This window comes from Anabrus simplex, chromosome 1 (genome assembly GCF_040414725.1).
Source record: "Anabrus simplex isolate iqAnaSimp1 chromosome 1, ASM4041472v1, whole genome shotgun sequence".
Classification (NCBI taxonomy): Eukaryota; Metazoa; Arthropoda; class Insecta; order Orthoptera; family Tettigoniidae; genus Anabrus; species Anabrus simplex.
Genome location: NC_090265.1, coordinates 949,102,262 through 949,129,033, shown reverse-complemented (window position 1 = coordinate 949,129,033; position 26,772 = coordinate 949,102,262).

Here is a 26,772-nt window from a genome sequence, read left to right as displayed (position 1 = left end):
AATGTTGGCGACGGTCGGCGCCAGTTAAGTTTCCGTGTCAGCGAAATTGTGAACTAGTGCGCTCGGATGATTAGTTTCCTCTCGTATCAATGTCACTGTGGTTCCCTCTTCCAGACTATCTTTTGGAATTATTTGGCATTTTATTTCTCTTCTTTTCTTGATTTATGACAACCAAAATCTCTTGGATTCTCTTTAATTTTGATGCTTTTCTCCTAGGTCCTTTTTTATTTAAAGTTTGAAATCGTCTTATCGTGCTTTCTCAACTTTTCTCTTCCTGTGCTGCCTTTTTATTTTCCTTGTACGTGCATTTTCTGCTCTATTTTTTGTTAAGTGGTATGTTCCAATATATTTATGATATTGCGAATGCCAGGCATTTCTGTGTAGATACGCGGAGCTCTTTTTCTGTTTTGTGCTGGAGATGATATCGCTAGGAGCAGAGACACAAATGGTAGGTTACTGCACTACATTACGCGGTTTGCCCACGACCAATGTTTCTGTCGCCCTCCCACATGTAGCGCAGCTTTATGACAGACTTTCATTCGAAATTCATTTTGAATTTTAATGACACCTTTCTTCTTTCTCTCTCTCTCTCTCTCTCTCTCTCTCTCTCTCTCTCTCTCTCTCTCTCTCTCTCTCTCTCTCTCTCTCTCTCTCTCTCTCTCTCTCTCTCTCTCTTTCTCTTCTTAGTCGTCTGCGATTTCCTTCTGAATTATTCATCCTCAGGCTGCTTTGTAACTTCTTGGTGCTATTCACTATTCGAGGAGCCCATCAAAAATTACCACTCAAGTGTGAGAGGGATTATATTATGGTGTTCTCGGTTCGTAACTGTTTAAAGATCAGCAATACTCAGCAACCTCTATTTTGTGTTCTATCTTGGGCAGGTCACATTCGTCACAATTTTGGATCTTGTTACGGACATAAACGTGTCTGCAGTATGTTCATGGACTCCCTCACACTTATTCTCAGACTTTGAAGCTTTGGAGATACAATCAGTAAGATTTCTGTATTCAGTTTATATAGAGCTACTGTATTTAATTCCAAAATATTAAAATTATGTTCATTGTTAACCGTCTCTGCAGAATCGGTTAAAGCATGCGTACGATGAGTAGGTAATCCGCGTTCGAGTTATGAGGTGAATTTCGCATTAATAAAAACAGCTTTTAGAGAAGCTCTCTATGCCTCTACAATATATCTCCGAGTCAACAGAGCATTATATAATATGATTTTGGACATGAAATCGAAGATGAATAACTTCAATATTTGTTAAAATACAGTATTAACAATTCTTTTACTTGGAAGGGAATGCAATTCTATTTACACTTCACGTTATTAATTTGGCAACTGTTAATGTTTAATTTACATTTTAAATTCCTCCATTTATTTATTTATTTATTTATTTATTTATTTATTTATTTGCAACTGGCGTCTAAGACACATAAGACATACAGCCAGCTACATTTATTTCAATTTTATATTTCTAAATTTCTGTTTACATGATTTTTCTTTATAAGAATCTGAAAAGAAAACCACAACACAGTGCTAAGGGCTTTACGTCGCACCGACACAGATAGGTCTTATGGTGACGATGGGATAGGAAAGGCCTAGGAGTTGGAAGGAAGCGGCCGTGGCCTTAATTAAGGTACAGCCCCAGCATTTGCCTGGTGTGAAAATGGGAAACCACGGAAAACCATTTTCAGGGCTGCCGATAGTGGGATTCGAACCTACTATCTCCCGGATGCAAGCTCACAGCCGCGCGCCTCTACGCGCACGGCCAACTCGCCCGGTTACAACACAGTAAATTAACTTCTGCCTGTATCGAAAACATCATACCAAGTTTTACAATTATTGTTCATATGCAGAAGGAAAAAATCCAGAAAATAAACAGTTTAAATTAGATTCGAGTTTCTCTGAGATACTGAATTATTGACAGGCGAATATCTCTATCATGTGAAGCTATGTGTGTAGATATCGATGGCAGGAAGTGCTGTTGATGTTTGCCTAGTTATTTCTTGAAAGTCTCTTTGTTTTCGGAATCTACTGCGAAGAATAAATGGTTAATTTCTCCAATAATATTGCCGTCACATACACAGAATGGGGAGTTCACTACGTTTATGTTCTAGAGGTAGCTTGAAAAACTACCATGATTGTAGCTCATCCTGATAATAGTTGTGGTGTATCTTATGTTTTAATTCCTTTTTTAAAAACCATGATTTAGCTGGGGGTATGGTTGTATTGTCGAGTAATGGTGACCTATGCTGTCCTTTTTTGATTCTACTGTGCATGTGCTAGTTGCTTTGTTCATTGAACTAAATGTGGAAGATGTAGCGGCATGTTCTCTGATTACGTAGCGCAGCTTTGTTCGCAATTCGATCCACGTAATAATGCTGGATACCGTGATGAAAAAGGATTCATACAAAATATGTGGATGTCCCACGTCTTCTTAAATCACCAGTCAGTTTGCAGAAATTAATAATGTGAGTGTGGTCATTTTGTAATATGACTGTTTTTAAGGGTGGAAAAGACACTTACGGAGTCAGATAAAATAACCAGTTCTTGCGTCTAAATTAATTTGGCGTATTTGAGGGCTTCGGCGATGGCGATAGCTTCTGCGGAGTATATGAATGTATGAGAGGAAAGAGTGAACGATCCAGATATCCCAATCGTTGGACAGTAAAAGGCGCATCATACTGTCCCCTTTTCCGGGCTGCTCAGAGCTAGAATCCCACGGGTGGAACGTTCGCAGGGCCGATTTTGCTATATCAGGACAGTTCTTTTAAAATTTATTCGCAGGGCACAGGTGATTGGATAAGTAAGACTGGCAAAACATTAATAAATATTTATTAATAACAACAGTCTGGACATCAGGAAAAAATATAATACACAAGATGAGTAAACCTCTGAACTCATTACAATGAATATAATAAAAAAACGTATTTACAAAATGTGCTTCTTGCTTTCCTTAAATTACAGTTCAATATCTCGTATTCATTATTCTCAAATGCTTCTTCTGGTATCAATGTCGATTCAAAATAACTGTAAAATCAAACAAATTAAACTGACATTACTGAAAATGTGCATCACAATTGATAATAGGGTATCCAAATCATATCCATTTGCCCATGACACATCACCTTGAAATTGAGCATTCTGACCTTCTAGTGGTTCACTTCTCCAGGTATAATCTCCTTTCAATGACTTTAATTTTAATTAATTTAATTAATTTATTTATTCAACTTTTATTCGTTTATTTAATTGAATTTATTGAATTACTCTCTTAATTTCTATTCCAATCTATGCTGATTAGGTTATTATATAGTACATTTGTACAAAATTTCTCAACTCAGCAAGGACTTAAATATTTAGAGTTTATATAAGCTTAATTATGCTCATTTTTATATCCTAGCTTAGCCTCTCTTGTTCCTAGTTAATTATTGGTAAAATTTACCCCTATTCTCATATTTACGTTACCATTTAACCCTACTCTGTATTCCTTTAAATTATTTACGAAAATTTCATTTCATGCATTCCAATAAATTAACTGAGATTCTAATTTATTATTCTTAGGGCTCAATTTCTATAAAGTTGAGCTCCAAAAGAGATACTCTTGCCTTCTGTATTTTACTCATGAATTAATAATTAATCATAGGTTTCTTAATAACTCTTCAGTTCTTTCATTTACAGATCGTTCCATTTTTCTTTAATTTTTAATTGTCAAATCTTCACATAGAAAATTAGCATAATTTTGATTTCACTCAAATTCTTTCATATAAGTTTTCTATAATTTTAAATTTGACATTCTTTGGCTTATTGTCTTTCTTCTCAGATCTCGTTTGATTGTATTTCTTGATTTAACTACCATTAGTCTTTCCATTAACTGAATTAATAATTAACTGAGAAATAGAGTATAATTATAATCAACCAAAAATCCTAAATTCGGCCATATCAGAATCATCACAATGCGAACATGCATAGAATTCAACACAAAGAAATCCCAAGAACATAGAGTATACTGCTGAAAAATATCACACGCGACCATACAATCCCCTCAAGTTTACGGAAATAGATTTATCACCGTATGGGTTATTATTATTATTATTATTATTATTATTATTATTATTATTATTATTATTATTATTATTATTATTATTATTATCATACTATCTCGAACCCTCGTATTCTGTAGAAGACCCTACAGTAATGACATACACGACTTATAGCAATGAATGGCAATAGAATGCGAAGACAAATGACCACAATAAGATGAACTATAACCATCACAACCACTTACCATCATGAATACTTCGGAGAATACGTATACTCGAACTCATGGAATCACTTCTAAATCATCGCAACACATTAAATGTGTTGTTGAGATATCAGATTATTATTATTATTATTATTATCATCCCTGAAGACAGTAACTGTGGCTATGATTATAACCATGACTATCACCAAGACCAACGTGTACTCTAGCGGTCACTATGCTGTCAATACGTTCCTCATAATATAAATCATCATACAACATGATTAAGTCCTCCGTCCTAATCATTATTTTTACTTCCATGATTGTTATTCTTAATTACAACATTCCGAAGAAATTAACTGCGTGGCTAATAAATGAATGATACATTTATGGTCAGATCTTATATTCAGAATACATCTCACTCTACAAATTCCCTAGTTAGATCATTACTTTAAGGTCGGCTACTAAAATTTATTATTACCATCTTGATTATTAACAAGATACTTCATTATTTTTATGATTATTTAAATGGCCTCAATATACCAGTGATAAATCGTCAAAGATCTTCAACAATTCACAAACACATCAATAATGAAATACAGGCTCTACTCTACCAACACCATAATGAAAGAAATACAACTCTAACTAATAACATAAATTAATTACTCAAGAATACAATCTTACGAAGAATCTACAGAAAGAAAGGATATTGTTAAATGGGTACTCATGGTTTCGATGTAGACCAATGCGTCTGGAACGTAGACGTAAATACAGGTCCCCACTCAATTACGGCGGATCGTAGACGTACAGGTTCATTGTGCTGGCTCACACAACCTCGGCTTAGAAGTTCATGATGTCGGCGCAATCAAATGATGTGGAGCTGCGGCGATAATCCCTAGAAGTTTCCTTGGAAAAACTTCCTCGTTGATCCATGACGAAAGATTGGGCTCTTGTAGTCGGGCTGAAACTAAAATTTACATTGGAAGTTTGCTCCACCTGTTATATTTCACTAATTTGTGCACTATCATACTTAACTGGTGCAACAATGTACAACATTCGCTGTCCTAATTCTCTCGTAGAATTGAATAATTTACTGCATCTACTTCTTGCCAGTCCTTAGCTTAAGTGTTCTACAGTGGCTCAACACTTAGTTAAATACTCGAACTGCCACTCCCTCACACCCTGTCGTAATCTCTATCATACTTTAAACTTTCACTTGAAGAAATGTTCTCTTCGTCTACGGCTTAACTGTTGCAAATATATTCATGAATGAAATAGTTCCCACGAAATCGCAGAATGATTCTCAAATTCGAAAACCAAATACGAACTTATTAGGAATATCCCAAGTAAAGTTCACAAACGAAGTAGAAAGTGCTCGAAGTTTCCAGACCTATCACTTGATCACGTTGCATCTTGACATTTTCTACAGAACGTACTAGAATATGCGGCAGTCGGGGTCTTATAAGAATACTATGTTCTCACACTGTTCTGAATCAACTCAACGTTCTTAACGTTCGATCTCTTGACCAGCGAACAAGTAAGAGGATGACATAATCAACATATTAGGATTCCTGTTGGTTAAACATAATACTAGAATGTGATTCGTCCTCTCTTGTAAGGGTACAGATTATTCTAAAATTATCTCGCCCCTTCTCCAACTTTCCGCTGCAGGACGAGCTCTCCGGTGTGACGTAACGCAGGTGTCCTTGACCACTCGACCCAGTTCCGTTTTACTTGGGTCACAACGGGACGGCCTGTCTATCAGCTGATACCTGGTCCGTGCGTATGCATGTAAAATGTACACGAAATTAAACAAATCTTTATACTTATAAGGTGCCATTTAGACGGGTACAGTACGTGAGCAGCGAATGAAGTTTCGGAGCCGTCACTATACATTTTATAAATAAAATGCTGTGGGCCAATTACTTCAAATGAGTTCTTTACAGATTTGTTGAGCAGGCTGCGGAGTGGATGATCCGTACTTCATTTTGTTGTCAGATATTGTTCTCAAGCATTGCAAAAAGGAAAGTTCGTTAATTTTCATCCTCGTCACTTGTTGTAATTGGGGGTATATCTGCGATTTTAGTACTAGCTGTTTGATATGATTCTGACCACGATTGCCCACAAACTGATAAGAGATACGTAATTTTTGATGGAATAAGAGAGTTGAACATTCCGATGCACATGAGAGAGTAAGTCTTCGAATATAAAATGGCATTTCATAGCTCCCAAGCAGATTTGTAAAAAGTGACACCGGTTCTGTAGTATGTTTAGTTTGTCAGCCTGCTTCCTGTTACCTGAAGGATAGAATTTCCTGTCATAATCTATTTTTGTGGTATTATAGTACGATATAGTGTCAGTAAAGTTGCTGGTGTCGGATATATACCCATTGCACGTGTTATATATTCCTGACACAAATTTACCAGAGACTCCCAAGGTCAGCAGTTTGTCGATAAGAACGTGTATCTGAATAATGAGGTACGCTGACGTTATATCCAAAGAGAGAGGTGGAAAATACTCCATTTGAAAGGAACGTTGAATATCCGTTGTTAGAAGGGCATGATTATCGTAAGTGCCGCGACCTTTCCAGAATCCATTCTGGGATTGTGGCCAAAAAATAGGTTGTTTCTAACCACTATTCTAGACGTCGTTTAATCATATAGTGAGGGTGCTATTGGTCTCTAAGAAGCTGTTGTACTGGGACCTTTTCCTCTTTGGAGAATAGGAATAATGTTCTGTATAACCCACTATCACGAATGTCTTGTTAAGTCCAAATGCTGTTAATTACTCAAAGAAGAATCGTAAGAGGCCTTCTTATAATAGGGAACATTTATATTGCGCAAAATGAACTCAATAGATGCAATATTTCCGTTGCAGGTCTCTCCGAAACCTATCGGAAGGGAAGTGGTCACCTCACGATAGATGAAACCGTCGTTTACTTCTCCTTCACGGAGACTGGCGGTTCTGAAGGCGTGACTATGATTGTAGCAAGTAGACTCAGTAAGTTAGCCCTGAGGTACTCCGCGGTTGATGTCCCTGCGCATCATACCAACACTTGTAACCTAAACATCTTACAGGTGTATGCTCTTGCCGCAGATGTCGAAGATGAGGTAATTGTGAACTTTTATGTGTCCCTTGAAGTCGCAGTTTCCCGTGTCCCTGGCAGCGAAGTTCTCGTAGTAATAGGTGATTTCAGTGTCAAGTTAAAAGGCACAACTGCGGATGACCACATTCGACATTTCGGCTTAGGCACACGTAATGAAAGAGGGAAGTGCCTCATTCAAATTCTGTATTGAGAATGGTTTTACAATATGAAACACACTCTTCCAATAGTATCCGAGACGGTTGTACACATGGACAGCTCCGAACAAGATCTACAGAAATCAATTATATTGTATCATAGTCCGGATACGCTGACGCACCTCACTGAGAACAGCCAAGACGCTACCGGGAGCGGTTTGCGGCTCCGAACACCAATTACTAATGGCCACATTTTGCATCAAGCTTAAGGGATGAATAAGAATGACTGCCCCAAAACTTCCACCCCATGTGCAATTCCCACGGTTTCTCTTAGAATCTTGACGTGATTCAGCGAGCAACTTCCAACAGAGGCACTGTTGGCTATGTTCAAGGTCTTCGTAGAAGATGCGTCAGTACATACACAACCGAAGTTACTCCCAATGAGATAGAGATGGGTCTCCGACCACATGCTTGTGCCGGTTGGAAAAAACTGACAGTGAAAGGACTGAATGATTCTGATGCCTTGTACCAAGCTCGCAAGAACTATACAGAGGGAATGTCGTTGAGATAAGAAAATCCAGACGCTTGCAGATTTCTTAGAAACTAGCGACTTATTCACTAAAATAAGACAGATCACTTGGAAGTTTTCACCTCGTACATGGACCATTAGTAATGATGATGACGTCTTAGTAACAGAAATGTTTAATCATGTGGAAACTTGGATCCAATATTAAGAATATACATCATCAATTATTATTAATATTATTATTGTTATTATTATTATTATTATTATTATTATTATTATTATTATTATTTATCATCAACAGCCAAAGTAAAAATAACGTGGCATTAAATACTTAAAATCATCAGAGACGCAAGAGTGTTGGAAAACCGTTCCTACTGAGTTATTATCAGTCCTCATCAAACACCTAAATGCCATACATATTGGGACAGGAGTACATCGTGCACATTTCTTCACAATGAAATTGCAGTTAATTATTTTCTTTATTAGGAGAAGCCAGTGTAGTTAGAATATTTAATCATACATCTTCATCAGTTCCCGAGAAAATCCCACTGGAGTAAGAGTAAGACGAACACATGTGTCGTTACCCCGCTTGTCTCTTCTCCATGTTCAAGGTTGGCTAAAATCTACGTCTGATTTCCTCCTCACCCGAAATTCGAATGATCGTGAGTTAACTAAATTGTATCGTAGTTTCATTTCTATTACGCCTTCTGGCCTGATACAAACATCCCGGTAGTTTTGATACGATACTTCAATCAATCCAATCAATCAATCAATCAATCAATCAATCAATCAATCAATCAATCAATCAATACTGATCTGCATTTAGGGCAGTCGCCCAAGTGGCAGATTCCCTATCTGTTGCTTTCCTAGCCTTTTCTTAAATGATTTCAAAGAAATTGAAAATTTATTGAACATCTCCCTTGGTAAGTTATTCCAATCCCTAACTCCCCTTCCTATAAATGAATATTTGCCCCAGTTTGTCCTCTTGAATTCCAACTTTATCTTCATATTGTGATCTTTCCTACTTTTATAAACGCCATTCAAACTTATTCGTCTACTAATATCATTCCACGCCATCTCTCCGCTGACAGCTCGGAACATACCACTTAGTCGAGCAGCTCTTCTTCTTTCTCTCAGTTCTTCCCAATCCAAACATTGCAACATTTTTGTAACGCTACTCTCTTGTCGGAAATCACCCAGAACAAATCGAGCTGCTTTTCTTTGGATTTTTTCCAGTTCATAAATCAGGTAATCCTGGTGAGGGTCCCATACACTGGAACCATACTCTAGTTGGGGTCTTACCAGAGACTTATATGCACTCTCCTTTACATCCTTACTACAACCCCTGCTGTCCATCTCACAATATTTTCGAGGTCACGTTGCAGTTGTTCACAATCTTGTAACTTATTTATCACTCTATAGAGAATAACATCGTCCGCAAAAAGCCTTACCTCCGATTCCACTCCTTTACTCATATCATTTATATATATAAGAAAACATAAAGGTCCGATAATACTGCCTTGAGGAATTCCCCTCTTAATTATTACAGGGTCAGATAAAGCTTCACCTACTCTAATTCTCTGAGATCTATTTTCTAGAAATATAGCAACCCATTCAGTCACTCTTTTGTCTAGTCCAATTGCATTCATTTTTGCCCGTAGTCTCCCATGATCCACCCTATCAAATGCTTTAGACAGGTCAATCGCGATACAGTCCATTTGACCTCCAGAATCCAAGATATCTGCTATATCTTGCTGGAATCCTACAAGTTGAGCTTCAGTGGAATAACCTTTCCTAAAACCGAATTGCCTTCTATCGAACCAGTTACTAATTTCATAAACATGTCTCTTATAATCAGAAAGAATGCCTTCCCAAAGCTTAAATACAATGCATGTCAAACTTACTGGCCTGTAATTTTCAGCTTTATGTCTATCACCCTTTCCTTTATACACAGGGGCTACTATAGCAACTCTCCATTCATCTGGTATAGCTCCTCCGACCAAACAATAATCAAATAAGTACTTCAGATATGGTACTATATCCCAACCCATTGTCTTTAATATATCTCCAGAAATCTGATCAATTCCAGCCGCTTTTCTAGTTTTCAACTTTTGTATCTTATTGTAAATGTCATTGTTATCACATGTAAATTTTATTACTTCTTTGTCCTTAGTCTCCTCCTCTATCTCGACATTATCCTTGTAACCAACGATCTTTACATACTGCTGACTGAATACTTCTGCCTTTTGAAGATCCTCACATACACACTCCCCTTGTTCATTAATTATTCCTGGAATGTCCTTCTTGGAACCTGTTTCTGCCTTAAAATACCTATACATACCCTTCCATTTTTCACTAAAATTCGTATGACTGCCAATTATCCTTAGCTGCCTTCTTTGCTAGATTCAATTTTCTCGCAAGTTCCTTCAATTTCTCCTTACTTCCACAGCCATTTCTAACTCTATTTCCTTCCAGTCTGCACCTCCTTCTTAGTCTCTTTATTTCTCTGTTATAATAAGGTGGGTCTTTACCATTCCTTACCACCCTTAATGGTACAAACCTGTTTTCGCATTCCTCAACAATTTCTTTAAACCCATCCCAGAGTCTGTTTACATTTTTATTTACCGTTTTCCACCTATCATAGTTACTTTTTAGAAACTGCCTCATGCCTGCTTTATCAGCCATATGGTACTGCCTAACAGTCCTACTTTTAAGACCTTACTTTCTATCACATTTATTTTTAACTACCACAAAAACAGCTTCATGATCACTAATACCATCTATTACTTCAGTTTCCCTATAGAGCTCATCTGGTTTTATCAGTACGACATCCAGGATATTTTTCCCTCTGGTTGGTTCCATCACTTTCTGAATCAGCTGTCCTTCCCATATTAACTTATTTGCCATTTGTTAGTCATGCTTCCTGTCGTTCGCATTTCCTTCCCAATTGACATCTGGCAAATTCAGATCTCCCGCTACAATCACATTTCTTTCCATGTCGTTTCCCACATAGCTGACTATCCTATCAAATAATTCCGAATCCGCGTCAGTGCTACCCTTTCCCGATCTGTACACTCCAAATATATCAAGTTGCCTATTATCTTTAGAAATGAGCCTTACACCTAGAATTTCATGTGTCTCATCTTTAACTTTTTCGTAGCTTACAAATTCTTCTTTCACCAGAACGAACACTCCCCCTCCCACCCTTCCTATCCTATCTCTACGATACACACTCCAGTGCCGTGAGAAAATTTCTGCATCCATTATATCATTTCTCAGCCATGATTCAACTCCTATTACAATATCTGGTAAATATATATCTATTAAATTACTTAATTCTATTCCTTTCCTTACAATACTTCTACAGTTCAACACTAACAATTTTATGTCATCCCTACTTGATTTCCAGTTCCCTGTTCCCTTATCACCGCTTCCTAGGCCATCCTGTTTCCCTGAATGTACCTCCCTATTACCCTTCCAAACAAATTTCCTAACTTATGCGTACCACTGCGGTTTAAATGAAGGCCATCTGAGCGCAGATCCCTATCTCCTACCCACCCATTAGGATCTAGAAATTTCACTCCCAGTTTCCCACATACCCACTCCATAGTCTCATTTAAATCCCCAATCACCCTCCAGTCAGTATCCCTTCTACACAGTATTCCACTAATAACAGTCTCCGCTTTCTTAAACTTCACCCGTGCTGCATTTACCAGATCCCACACATCTTCAACTATGTTGGTACTTTTATGATATAGATTAAAATGTAACCGAAGCTGAAATCATTACATGTTTCGTTCGAGATAAAGGGCTATTCGCCGAAAATCGAAATAAAAATTCGAAAGCTGTTCTAATATAGGTGGACTGAATGATTCAGATGGCAGGGTGCTGGCCTTCAGAACCGAAGTTGGGGGGTTCGATCCCCGCGCAGTCCGACAGTATATGAAGATAAAGGACTATTCGCCGAAAATCGAAATAAAAATTCGAATGCAGTTCTAATATAGGTGGACTGAATGATTCAGATGGCAGGGTGCTGGCCTTCAGAACCGAAGTTGGGGGGTTCGATCCCCGCGCAGTCCGACAGTATATGAAGTTGCTCAAATACACCAGCCTCGTGTCGGTAGATTTATCCACACGTAAAATAAATCCTGCGCGAAAAATTGTGGCACCTCTGTGTCTGGAAAAACTGTGAAAGTAGTGAGTGGGTCATACAATATTATTATAAAATTATTATAATTCACTTCTAACATTAAATAAAAGAAATATCCTGACGTTCCTAAACAACGTTTTAGAATTCTGTGACGTTGCTTCATGTTACGATCTTGAGCATCTTCTTTAGCGTGTAGTTGCAAACAAACAAACAAAAAAATTTTTTGGAGTTAAATAATAACCATCAACCTGTACTTACAGGGGAAGTACTTTCAGCACAGCCTTCAAATATTGTCGCGTCCGGGGATCGAAACGTAGGTGGTTGTTGGTCTTCGCAACGGTGAGTTTAATCAGGTGGCTTACGAACGAGATTGGTCGGATAGCAGCACGTTTCTTTCGTAATATTGTTTGGGCCAAAATTATTTTACCGTGGATGCGAATGATTCTGTATAACGTATACTGAATATGTAGAGTATAAAATATTCTTCTGGGAGAAAGAACAAAGTTCGCATATTTAAAAAAATCATTTACAACTTTGAATACGTGCAGCTTGATCGAATGAAGAGCATTATTCGAATAATCTGTACTGCTACAGTGCCGTATATCATATTCCAAGCGAGTTTTCAACGCCGTTTGAAACAGTTTGAAACTCGCCAACTTTATTAATAAATACCCCAGATGCGATCGCATTTAAAGCGTCGTTGTAAAACACAGGACAAAGAATAATTCCGTGAATGTCTGAAATGAAATACAATTCCGAGATTGAATCTGCTTTAATGAGTGGCGAAGCTAATATAATAGATTATTACCGTTAGGAATGAACTGCCTGGGAAATGTTCATAACATATTGTGTGAAATAATGACTTGGCCTCTGTATTGAAATATATCACAATGCGAGAGGAACAAAGCCGAGCGATCGTTAACTCTGAATTAACGCTCCCTGTAAGTTCCTTTAATTCAATTAGGACAGTATGAGTGGCAGTAATAAGTTAAAGCAAACTGTGTTAAGTTTTAATCCGTGCGCTACGTCACCCGAGCCCTATGTCGTGTTTACTCTGGGCTTGGTGCGTGCTTCTGTTTGAACTTTCGCATGTTAGTGTAGTAGGTCTGCTAGTTGTATAGCCTAACAGGTCGTTCATGTGATGTAAACCACGATGGTCCTGTACCAATGTAACAACTGTCAAGGACTCCCGATCCAAATTTGCTCAGAGCTTGAAGTTGTTCTTCGAATACTTTGAATGTTAACATTAACTTGAACCGCAATAGTACATGTATATAGAGAGTTTGTTTAGAAGGGTTATTGGTAGGTACATTCAGGGAAACGGGGTGAATTAGGGAGCGGTGATGATAATATAGGAAGCATGAAGTCAAGTAAGGATGACATAAAATTGTTAGTCTTAAACTGTAGAAATGTTGTAAAGGAAACAGAATTAAATAATATGATAGATATGTATTCACCAGATATTGTAACTGGAATTGAATCGTGGAACATGCAGTTCTAGATGCAAGACTTATCTTCAAATATAATAGGCAACTTGATGTTTCTGGGGTGTACAGTAGAATTATATGATAAGTCAATTATTTGGGGAACGGCACAGAAAGTGAAGAGATCTGAAATTATCAAATGTTAACTGGGAACGGAATGCGAACGACAGAAAGCAAGTGGCGAATAAGTTATGGGAAGGACAGCTGAATCAGAAAGTGAGATAACCAACTAGAAGGGAAAATATTTTGTGCGTGGTGCTGATAAAACCAGATGAGCTGTATAGAGAAACTGAAGTGATGGATGGCGTATGTGATCATGAAGCTGTTTTTGTCTTAGTTAAAAGTAAATATGATAGAAAGGAATGTCGTAAAGTAGGACTATTAGGCAATACCATTTGGTTCATAAGGGAGGGAAGGGGAAGTTTTTAAAATGCAATTGTAATCAATGAAAAATTGTAAATAATGTATGCAGCCTAGGGGAAAACAGATATGTACCTTTAAAAGTGATAAGGAATAAGGACCCATCATATTATAACAGGAAAGTAAAGAGATTAGGAAGGTGGTGCTGATTAGAAAGAAATAGATTTAGGAATGGTTGCGGGAGTAAGGAGAGATTGCAGGAGCTTACTGGAAAATTGAATTTAACCAAAAAATCATCTAAGGATAACATGTTGGCAAACATAATTGGCAACAATGGAAGGATATAAAGTATATAGATACCTTAAATCAGAAACAGGCTCCAGGAAGGCCATTCCAGGGATCATTAATGAACAAGATGAGTGTATATGGGAGGATTTACAGAAGGCACACGTATTCAGTCAACAGTATGTAAAGGTAGTTGGGTATAACGATAATGTCCAGATACAAGAGACGACTAATACTAGCGAATTACTAAAATTGATCTGTGATAGTAAAGACATATACAAAAAGATACACAATTTGAAAGGTAGAAAAGCAGGTCGGATTGATAAGAATTATGGGGATATATTAAAGTCTGTGGGTTGGATATAGTGTCATATCTGACATACTTATTTGATTACAATTTGCTTGGAGGAGCGATACCAAATTAATGGAAAGTTTCAAAGTCGCCCCAGTGTGCAAGGGAAATCGTGACAAACATAAAGCGGATAATTACAGACTTGACATGTGTTGTTTGTAAGTTGTGGGAACATTCTTTATGATTATATTGGACTCGTTTGCTAAATTACAAGTCTAAGTGAGTCGATAGAAGGCAGTTCGGGTTTAGAAAAAGTTATTCCAGTGTAGCTCAACTTGTAGCATTCCAGCAAGATACAGCAAATATTTTAGATTCAGGAAGTCAAACGGGCTGTATCGCTATTGACCTATCCAAGGCTTTTGATAGGGTAGAATATTGCTGACGAAAATGAGGGCTATACTAGACAAAAGAGTGGTCTGATATTAGTAAAGAACTGCAATCACAGATAGGGCTATGATGTTATACTGTATAGAGTAGTAAATGAGTTGCAGGATTGTGAGTTATTGTAGCGGGACCTAGATAATGTTGTGAGATGGACAGCGGATAATGTTATGATGGTAAATGGGATGAATTGTCTAGTTGCAATTCTCACCAAGAGGGATAGTCCTCTCAGTTTTAATTACGGTGTTGATAGTGTGATAGTGCCACATGGGGAACACTTGAAATACCTAGGTGTTAATATAAGGAGTGATCTTCATTGGGGTAACGATGTTGTTAAGAAAGGTTACATACCTCTTCACATGGTTAGGAGAGTATTTAAGGGTTGTAGTAAGGATGTATGGATTGTAAGACCCTAATTAGAATAAGGTTCCGGTGTATGGGACCTCCACCAGGTCTACTTGATGCTGGTTGAGATCAAAAGGAAAGCAGCAAGATTTATTCTGGGTAATTTCCGACAAAGGAGTAATGTTACGAAAATATTGCGAAATTTGGGTTTAGGAAACTTGGAAGTAAGCAGCGGAGATGCTCGACTAAGTGGGATGTCCCGAGCTGTCAGTGGAGAGATGGTGTGGAATGATATTAGTAGACGAATAAGCTTGAGCGGACCTTTTAAAAGCAGATGAAAATCTAGTTGGAATTCAAGAGGACAAATCGGGGCAAATATGCATTTATAGAAGAGGAGTAAATGATTGGAATAAATTGTTAAGAGAACAGTTTGAAAAATTACCAAGCTCTTTGAAAACCTTTTAGAAAAAGCTAGGTAAACAATTGATACGTACTCTGTCACCTGGGTGATCAGTGCACATCATTGATGATTTTATTATTATTATTATTATTTACATATGTACATCTTCGTTATATAGACTTCTATACCTTTCTGCGTTCAGTCCTAAAACATCTATGAATTAAGTCCCACCACAATCCTCCATTCGCTATTCCTTATGGCCTCGTTTAGACCCACACCTCTTTTCAGAAACTGAGTCTACCAATCGTCATCTTGGTCTCCCTCTACTTCCAGTACCCTCCTCTGCATAGACGAGTCAATAATTCTCCTATACTCCTCCTCTACCACTGATGCTCATTTATGCGTACAGTTGCATGCATGGAGTTTATTGCTAACAGCCTTTACTTCTTTTCTACCATCATTCTCACCTGTTTGTACCTGAAATAATTCTCTCTACTTTCATGTCTGTTAATTCTAACTAAAGGTACCATGATTCCATTCGGCTTTCACTGCCGTACAACAAAGCCAGTCCAGACCAATGTTCAGATAGTTTCGTCCGATACCTCATCTCTTTCTTACAGAGTGCCGCTGATCGCAACTGCGGGCTCACTGTGCTAGCTTTGCCGTACCATGATTCAGTTTCTCTCAATATTCTCTCATCGTGAGAGAATACATATCTCAAATACTTAAAATGATCTACCTGTTCCAGTTTTGTATCCCCCTGTCGGTGGGGGCGACAGAATAACACCCACGGTATCCCCTGCCCGTCGTAAGAGGCTACTAAAAGGGGCCTCAGAGGCTCTGTACTTCGGAGCGTGGGTTGGTGACCACGGGGCCCTTAGCTGAGTCCTGGCATTGCTTCCACTTACGCCAGGCTCCTCACTTTCATCTATCCTATCCGACCTCCCTTGGTCAAATCTTGTTCTTTTCCGACCCCGATTAGAGCACTCGAGGCCTACGGAGTCTTTAATTTGTACGCCCTTCGTGGCCCTTATCTTCCTATGGCTGATACCTTCATTTTTCGAAGTGTCGGATCCCTTCCTTTTTTCTCTCGGATTAGTGTTTACAGAGGATGGTTGCCTAGTTGTACTTCCTCTTAAAACAATAATCACTATCACCACCTTCCAGTTTTGTTTTCTCCACCCGACAATCAATGTTCTTAGGTTTCTCCGCTATAAACATCACTTTAGTCTTGGAAATATAAATTTTCATATCATACTAGCACAATTTTTTTTCAAGTTCCAAGATATCTGATTGCAGACGCTCAGCACAGTGTGCTATGAAGATCAAGTCGTCAGCATGGGCCAAACTCCTTCTACTACATTTCCACACAACTTTTATAACTTTTAGTAAGTGATCTATATATAATATTATAAGCAATGTATCGGGTGTCCGGAAACTGCGGTTTATGAAAACCTAGACGTAAAATCAAAGAGTAGACGTATTCTACTTATCTGGGTTAAACATTTGTGAAGTATTAAATTCGACCATCTGGCAATATCGCATTCCTTACGCTGGTACTTTATAGTATGAGGATACCTGGTGTGTTAGCTGAGTGGTAAAGCTCCTTTGCGTTACATTAGTGTACCGAGCGCGTCGTTTAGAGTTCAAAACCACTAAAATATTGTCATCGAGATTTTTAAATATTGTTTTATATATTTTATTTCTTATTTATCCGTTTATTGCCATTTTCTGTTCACATATTTGAAAGGTTGCACGTTGTAATAAAGAAAAAACGGATAGAATATCGTTCCCTAAGGAGTACCAATGCTTTTAGCAATGTGCAGATATGAAATTAGCATTCTAGTAACACACAATTATAAACAATGCACATAATAATGCTATAAATTGTAGTGTTAAGGTATTGAAATTAATTTTGTGATTTTTTGTAAGATTGCTTAGTAATTATTATGCTACGTATTTGTAATGAAATTAAGTTTAATTTTGTAAGTATACCTATGCTATCTATTGTGATTGTTTTACTAATTGTAAGTAGTCGTTTTCATCTTTTGTTTTCATGATAGTTTGAATCCTCTTCTTAACTTCTTGTTTTGATATCGCTTCGTGTAATAGTTCGTTTTCATATAATTTTTGTTATATATATGTTGTTACGTAATATATTATGTTTTAATTTAATTTCCTTGCGGTCCTATTGTAAGCAAACATTGCCACCAGGATATTTCCAGATTAGCAGTGTATTATAATAATAATAATAACAATAATAATAATAATAAAATTAATAATAATAATAATAATAATAATAATAATAATAATAATCTACTACTACGAGTACTACTACTTGTAGACATTTTGAATTGACCCCACTTACGCTGTCTGCGTATCGTTTTTCATATTCAGTTTCACTCTACCACAGATGGCAGGAAAACCGGAACTCTAATAACAATGTTATTGATTTTTGATATAAAATCGAGAGGAATATATAACAAGAGGAGGTACATGCATTCCCTGGTTTATTATCACTGCATGTGCTTCAAATAAGGTTTCCAATGGTATCTGAACGGCACACTAGCCGCCATCGTCTGCGTTTCGGACAGATGTGATAATCCAACTGATGAACCCAGTGCCACACTGGGGCGAAGTGCTGGTCACGACTGAAAAAGCCAAAAGAGCTTGGATATTTACGTTATATTCGCAATTGGTGAAATTAAATTATGGTTTCCTTTTGATAACTTAAATTTCGACGTACCGTAGTGTTATTGATGTTACGTCCCACGAACTACCTTTTCTTATTACGGTTTTCCGAGACGCCGAGGTATGTCTTTGTAGTTGTTGTTTTGCGTACTATTAATCTCCTGATTTCAACTGCCCCACACTGAGCAAGGATCGAATACACCTGCTTGGGGTCTGAAAGCCAGCGCTTCTCCGTCTGAACCGCTGGAACTCTATTCTGTGGCCTATTGCTGTGTTAATTTTGTGGAGTAAGCGCCAAATGGTTGTAAGAAATCTTTTAGAGGCCGACATTGTACGGTATGAAGCACCGAATGGACTCTGTTCCGCTCTTCAACAGTGCGACTATCTCTGCTGGATCTGAACCCACAATCTTGGGATCCAGAGGGTGATACTCAGCCACTTATCCACTCTCTGTTTTAAGAGACATCGAAGTGTCGGAACATTATTCTCTAAAAGGTTTTTAAACGTTCCAGTAAAAGTGCAGAAATGGATCTCGCACATTTGCATAAACGTCGGCTGACTGCCGAATTGCGATCTTGCAAACCTTGAGTTTGAATCACCCAACTATGGAAAATACAAAAAAAGTCGAAGGATGAAGAAACTGAACCTCGCCTACTAAACAGAATGGCCAGCTTTAATGTAAATACTTTTAAAATTTAACGATCAGGCTGTAGTTTGTATTATCTAGCATATATTTCGTATATTGTGGAAACAAGATTTTTCTCGTCACGTGAATAAATGATCATCGGGCTCGAATCAAAAGTTCATTCGATCTCTCTCTTTCTGAGGCCCACTATTTCTAAACTGAACGCAACTGTTGACGTATCGTAAGTTATTGCAATTGAGAAATTTTATAAACTGAATTTTTAACTTCAAACGCACGTAATGTATAATAAATGTAGTATAGTATAAAATGTTTGGATCTTTCGAGCTGATTTTTTTAATATACATTTAGGTAATATAATCTCACAAACTGCAAATGATTATGCTTTAGTTTGTATGGAGGTATTATTCAATTTTTTATGAGTGCGTATTTGTGTGGTTTAATCTGACCCTCTTATTCCTATCATTACTACTACGGACGCAATATATGACCAAATGTTGATCTGTATATCATACTGGATATTCTTGTTTCAATTTTCTACTAGTCTGCTTTAGTATATATTTATGCCTAGAGTGATAATGAATGAGAGTAGATGCGCTATTTTAGAAACAATTGCCCTTTGTCTAGGGTAAAATCCACGTTGCTTAGCGGCTTGCTGCTTGGCGAGGACAAATCGTAATCTCATAAGCTTCTAAAATGGTTCTCTCTGTGTGTGTACTTTTTTAAAAACTCTTGCTAACTTCACTACCGCTGAAAGAAGTTGCGCAGGTGCCAAAATTGTGTCGTCGTCATAGTCTCAGCTTGCTGGCTAAACTATTGAGTTACAAGAGCAGCGCATTGTCGTGTCTGCACATATGCTGTTGCTCTCGTAAGTGTAAAGATGGGTAAAAGAAACTTGTGATTATTGTCAGAAGACCTCCAATTTCACGTGGAATACAAACCACAGGTACGTGAATTTTTATTTCAAAACTTCCACATGCTTTGACCGGGATTGGAATAGCGGCCACCATCTCGAGAAGCCAGTGACATTGTCATTCGGCCATCACGCCCCTGTGGGTGTGAAATATTAGAACCTAGTTTTATATAGAATGCTTTATGAAAGATAGTTTCACATATTTTAAACTGGATAAATAAATAGTGATGAGGAGAGTACGAATTTGGGAAACATAGGAAACTGTGGAAATAAGTAAAATTCTAACAATTTCAACAGGGACATTGGCTATCAATTAACTAATACGTGATTCCCAGCCATTAAGGATATACATAGGTAGTCCTCTTCCATGTCCTTTCACTATTGTTATTTCGTTTCGTAAATTGAAACCTTCATTATCAGAGAAGTCTTGCTCGCGAGCAGACGGGGTTTTCTTCTGAGGACGCGGAGCAAAATTCTAAAGAATTTCACCATATTTTCGTATACGGTAAAAGTCTGAAAGCCATGTATACAATTATCAATTATGGGCCGTGAAAGCATCAGTCTACATATAGTTTTAAATTTAAATTTACCACCCCCCGAAAGAAATTGCGCAGTACTAATATTGCATTGTCTTCAGTCTTGTATACAAAAGTTCCTTAGACTACTTTCGATCTATAAACTAATGTGGTAGAACTCCTAAGTCGCTTGAAGATATTCGCAGAGATTCTTCTATGGGATACTAATTCTTTCTAAATTGAGTTGTGGTAGTGCAGTGGGTTTTAAAATAAGCCAGTTTGCTGAATTGGAATTCCAGTCTTCAAATTTAGCCGGCAACATCTACTGTGCTTCTAACTTACGCTATAGGTGCGTCAAATACTGCTATAAATCTGATAAAATCTGAGGAAGAGCTGCGCATCCGATTGATATGCGTAGTTTGTGTCGGTAATTGATTGAATGTGGCTATAAAATGAATAGCTTGTCTTGTTTCGGTTACTACTGAGGTATCAACAGGGAGACAATCAACAATCAATCAATCAATCTGTACTGATCTGCATTTAGATTCCCCATTTGTTGTTTTCCTAGCCTATTCTTAAATGATCGCAAAGGAATTGGAAATTTATTGAACATCTCCCTTGGTAAGTTATTCCAATCCCTAACTCCCCTACGTATAAACGAATATTTGCCTCAATTTGTCCTCTTGCATTCCAGCTTTATCTTCATATTGTGATCTTTCCTACTTTTAAAGACATCACTCAAACATATTCTTCTACAGATGTCATTCCACACCATCTCTCCACTGACAGCTCGGAACATACCACTTAGTCGAGCAGATCGTCACCTTTCTCCCAAGTCTTTCCAGCCCAAACTTTGCAACATTTTTGTAACGCTACTCTTTCGTCGGACTTCCGCTAATTGCTGGCGTCCTGGGAATCGATGTGATTAGCTAAGTGATCTCACAACAGGCACAAGTAAAGAAAACAACAGAGTGGCGGTCCTCTTCCGATCGTAATGTAAATTATGCAGAATAAAGCTAGCTCACATAAGTTACTTTCTTGGCCATTCGTAGCTATTCTTGATAGGGACATCATTCTTCCTGAAACCCTTTATATCATTATGGCAGATTTTTATACACTGACTGACAGAGCAAATGCAACACCGAGAAGGAGTGGTCAGAACTTTAAGCCAATTGCAGGGTAGACTGACGTCACTGAGGTATGCTCATGATGTGAAATGCGCCGCTGTGCTGCGCACGTAGCGAACGATAAATGGGACACGGCGTTGGCGAATGGCCCACTTCGTACCGTGATTTCTCAGCCAACAGTCATTGTAGAACGTGTTGTCGTGTGCCACAGGACACGTGTATAGCTAAGAATGCCAGGCCGCCGTCAACGGAGGCAGAGGCATTTCCAGCAGACAGACGACTTTACGAGGGGTATGGTGATCGGGCTGAGAAGGGCAGGTTGGTCACTTCGTCAAATCGCAGCCGATACCCATAGGGATGTGTCCACGGTGCAGCGCCTGTGGCGAAGATGGTTGGCGCAGGGACATGTGGCACGTGCGAGGGGTCCAGGCGCAGCCCGAGTGACGTCAGCACGCGAGGATCGGCGCATCCGCCGCCAAGCGGTGGCAGCCCCGCACGCCACGTCAACCGCCATTCTTCAGCATGTGCAAGACACCCTGGCTGTTCTAATATCGACCAGAACAATTTCCCGTCGATTGGTTGAAGGAGGCCTGCACTCCCGGCGTCCGCTCAGACTACCACCATTGACTCCACAGCATAGACGTGCACGCCTGGCATGGTGCCGGGCTAGAGCGACTTGGATGAGGGAATGGCGGAACGTCGTGTTCTCCGATGAGTCACGCTTCTGTTCTGTCAATGATAGTCACCGCAGACGAGTGTGGCGTCGGCGTGGAGAAAGGTCAAATCCGGCAGTAACTGTGGAGCGCCCTACAGCTAGACAACTCGGCATCATGGTTTGGGGCGCTATTGCGTATGATTCCACGTCACCTCTAGTGCGTATTCAAGACACGTTAAATGCCCACCGCTACGTGCAGCATGTGCTGCGGCCGGTGGCACTCCCGTACCTTCAGGGGCTGCCCAATGCTCTGTTTCAGCAGGATAATGCCCGCCCACACACTGCTCGCATCTCCCAACAGGCTCTACGAGGTGTACAGATGCTTCCGTGGCCAGCGTACTCTCCGGATCTCTCACCAATCGAACACGTGTGGGATCTCATTGGACGCCGTTTGCAAACTCTGCCCCAGCCTCGTACGGACGACCAACTGTGGCAAATGGTTGACAGAGAATGGAGAACCATCCCTCAGGACACCATCCGCACTCTTATTGACTCTGTACCTTGACGTGTTTCTGCGTGCATCGCCGCTCGCGGTGGTCCTACATCCTACTGAGTCGATGCCGTGCGCATTGTGTAACCTGCATATCGGTTTGAAATAAACATCAATTATTCTTCCGTGCCGACTCTGTTTTTTCCCCAACTTTCATCCCTTTCGAACCACTCCTCCTTGGTGTTGCATTGTCACTGTCAGTCAGTGTATTATTCACCTCGTCAGTCCCTTGATGAGATGCGAATTTATGTTGGTTAAAAAGTGTAAATCCACAGAAGTGATAAATAAAAAAATGTGGGGTCTCTTTTGTTTTCTCGAAACCAGCAGTTATTTTCAGGCCCTTTGGAACCTTTGTAAACTAGATGATAGCCACAAATGAGTATTCTCTTAATTTAATTTTGTTTCTTTCGATGTGCTTATAATTTCGTTGTTGAGCTATATCCTAATTTAGGACTCGGTCGCTTCCTTCCCACCTTTCCTATCCCATGGTCGCCATAAGATCTATCTGTGTCGGTGCGAAGTAAAGCAATTTTTAAATCGTTTTTTATTTAAAGTTACTGGCTTTTACATTCCTCTCACTACTTTCACGGTTTTTTTGAGACGCCGAGGTGCCTGAATTTTGTTCCGCAAGAGTTCTTTCTTGTGCCAGTAAATCTACCGACACGAGGCTGACGTATTTGAGCACCTTCAAATACCACCGGACTGTGCCAGGATCGAACCTGCCAAGGTGGGCTCAGAAGGCCAGTGCTCTACCGTCCGAGCTACTCAGTCCGGCAAATCGTTGTTTAAAACCACTGATATCACTGGTTAAGTGTAAGAGAAATCCAAGATCCGTACTTTGTCACTTATAAAGGCATAAATAAATAATGCGTCAAGCCATTTGACATAGTGGAACAAGCTTATGTTTCGAATATTATATCCTAACTACATAATTCAACTATTCGTCATTGAAAATGCTGGGCTGTAAATTACCTACGGGGATTTTGTTGTTGTAAATTTTGCTTGTTGTGTTGACTTGAGTGTTAATTTTGCCAACTTGAAGATTTTTTTATTAACGTATTATTTCTAAATCAACCACATATAGACATATCGTGAATGTGGGGATTGCTTGCTCTTTCTCCATCTATCGTCCATGCATGTAGCAACGTTATGAAAAATAAATTCTCGAAGTAGGTCATACTTGAATCCTATGTCTAAAATCACTCTAAAAACCGAATGCGATATTATAACGATTTACGAGCGCGAGTTTTTCCGTCTTTAAGTTGTAGTTAAAGGGAGAGGGATATATCGTGCAGAGACTTGATATTTTTCAAATATCTCAGCGGACTGAATCGTAGTGTTTAAAAAAAATCTAAATAGATAGTGGCGATTACACACGAACCCTGTAAATTACTAGTGTGCTTGAAGTTACTGTTTTTATTGGATTATTTTATCAAATATTCAGTACCCAAAGTTACTTACAAAAATAAAAGACGAATTACTTCTTTGAAAATTAATATTATGGCTCATGAAGTATGGTATGGCACGCTGTTCTCATCTCATTAATCAATGATAAGTTTTCTTAATACTTTTCTTATCATGAAAGAGCTTAGTGATAAAACAATTGAATCGGCATGTACAAAAAGGTGACATGTGACAAAGGAAATTTTATAGGAAACACAGGAATATTAATATCAATTTTAACGTTTCAAATAAAGAATTGTAACAATTCATATGCATTCCTTATAATGCCATGTGACATAGGTTCATTTCACCAGCAATTCTGGCCGAAAAATGCATTTTAATTTGTCTCACATATCAATTGTATGCAAATTTTCATTTTTCTAAACTGAACTATATTATGTATTCCCTTTACAATAATATGATCCCATTTGAAAAATCAAATTTATATGCGATACACCCAAAATATCAAAATAAACAACAATAGTGACATTATTACTACTACATCACAATAAAACACTAATGAAACACATGTTTAACACAATATTTGCATACAACACAGTTTGCTTTGAAAACATCTTTGATCTTGTGCATTACTCATTTACATCTATTTCAACCTCCTGATCACTGTTCCTTAATAGAAGTCCATCTCTGGACAGCATTTCATTACCTTTGTAATGTCTGTCAATTTCTTCTTTTCAGCTGAAATTCTCTGACTGTTAACTTCTTCTGTTGGTGGACTGATGGATATAGCAGTATTCGGTATTATTAATTTTACGATTTTTACCACTCACTATAAATTCATGCTCTGAACAAGGCATTGTTGATAACTAATCCACAGAAATACACTAAATCAATGAAAACATGTAACGACTTCACTGCAGGGCCACTTTGCACTCATGAGTAATAGCTGTATACACAGTCTCACCATCTTGACCATGTGAAATACACGGTAGCCAACTTAAACTATGCATAAACGAGATATGTGCTGCTCATGCCACATATTTTTTTTTTTTTTAATGTTTCATACTAACTATACCTCCTATTCAACACATAAAGAACCGCGTTACATGTCCCTTTTTACACAGGTTGTGTATGTACCGTTTAAGTTTATTGCAGTAATAATATCATTTTGGAAAAACAATCACGTATCACCTTTTTGCATATGCCGATTCAATCGATCGAGTTTTGTCGGAGTGATTGTGGGTAGAAATCTTGCTTGACTGAGATCTATTTCACACCTTTCACAGTGGGATAAAATGCTAATTTCGTCACCCAGATGGTCTTCCTAACGCCAATCCTATGTGGATTTTCCGAAAACCAAAAATAAATATATCTTCATTTTTAAAGGAGATCCCAAATACCAATTTTCAGGTCTGTAATATCTTCAGTTTCTGAGATATAAGTATCCTCATTAAAGTTATTCAACCCCTTTTTCACCCCTCCTATTGGGATTTTCCGAAAACAAAAAAATACAGGTTTCTTTATTTTTAAAGGAGATTCTGAATGCCAATATTTGCATCTGTAAACTTTTAAAGTTTTGAGATATAGATACACTAATTTTAAAAATTCACCCCCCGCTTTTAACCCCCTTAGCGAAGGAATATCCAAAATTCCCCCCTTAGCGAGCACCTGCATTGTAATATAAATCTATCCTCAAAATTTCATTTCATTATGTCCAATAGTTTTGGCTCGGTGATGATGAATCAGTCAGTCAGTCAGTCAGTCAGTCAGTCAGTCAGTCAGTCAGTCAGTCAGTCAGTCAGGACATGTTATTTTATATATATAGATATCGTTCTCAGCTGATAGCCAGTGGTCAATATGGATTATAAAATTCAAAATTTCCCTTATTTCCAGTACGTCAGCTGAGGATGATAGTGTTGAAAAGATGTCCTGCGGTGGAGGAGATTTTCTGTAACATGAATTACAGTGAATTGTCCTGCCAATGATATTATTATCGCCACTACAGAAGATCGAACTCTGGTTCTGGTAGTTAGGAAGCCAACATTCCAATTCACTTCTAATTTCTCTTCTTAAAGTATGATCACGAAATAATTTGCCGTTGTACTTATTCCATGTTTCTTGCTAGTTGGTCAACATACCGCGTGTAGATTTCAATGCAGGTGTTGGAAATTGCTATAAGGGGAGAAAGTAGTGGCTGTGGGCCTAAATTAAGGTACCTTTACCCTGTGTGAAAATGGAGAAACCGGGAAAGTCATTATCATGCCTGCCAACGGAAGGGTTCCAACTCACCATTCAGGAGAATAAAAGCTTACAGCTTTCAGCTCCACGACCTGTACCACGTAGCCAACTTGCTCGGTTATTCGGATATTTCCATACTCCTAATCCATATTTGGTTCTGAGATACGATAGGATCCCCTTTAAACGGACATTATACATCTTTCAGAAAATCATATTCACTGGGAGCAACATAATCAAACATGCTTCCAGTTATCTTCATACGTTGTTGCC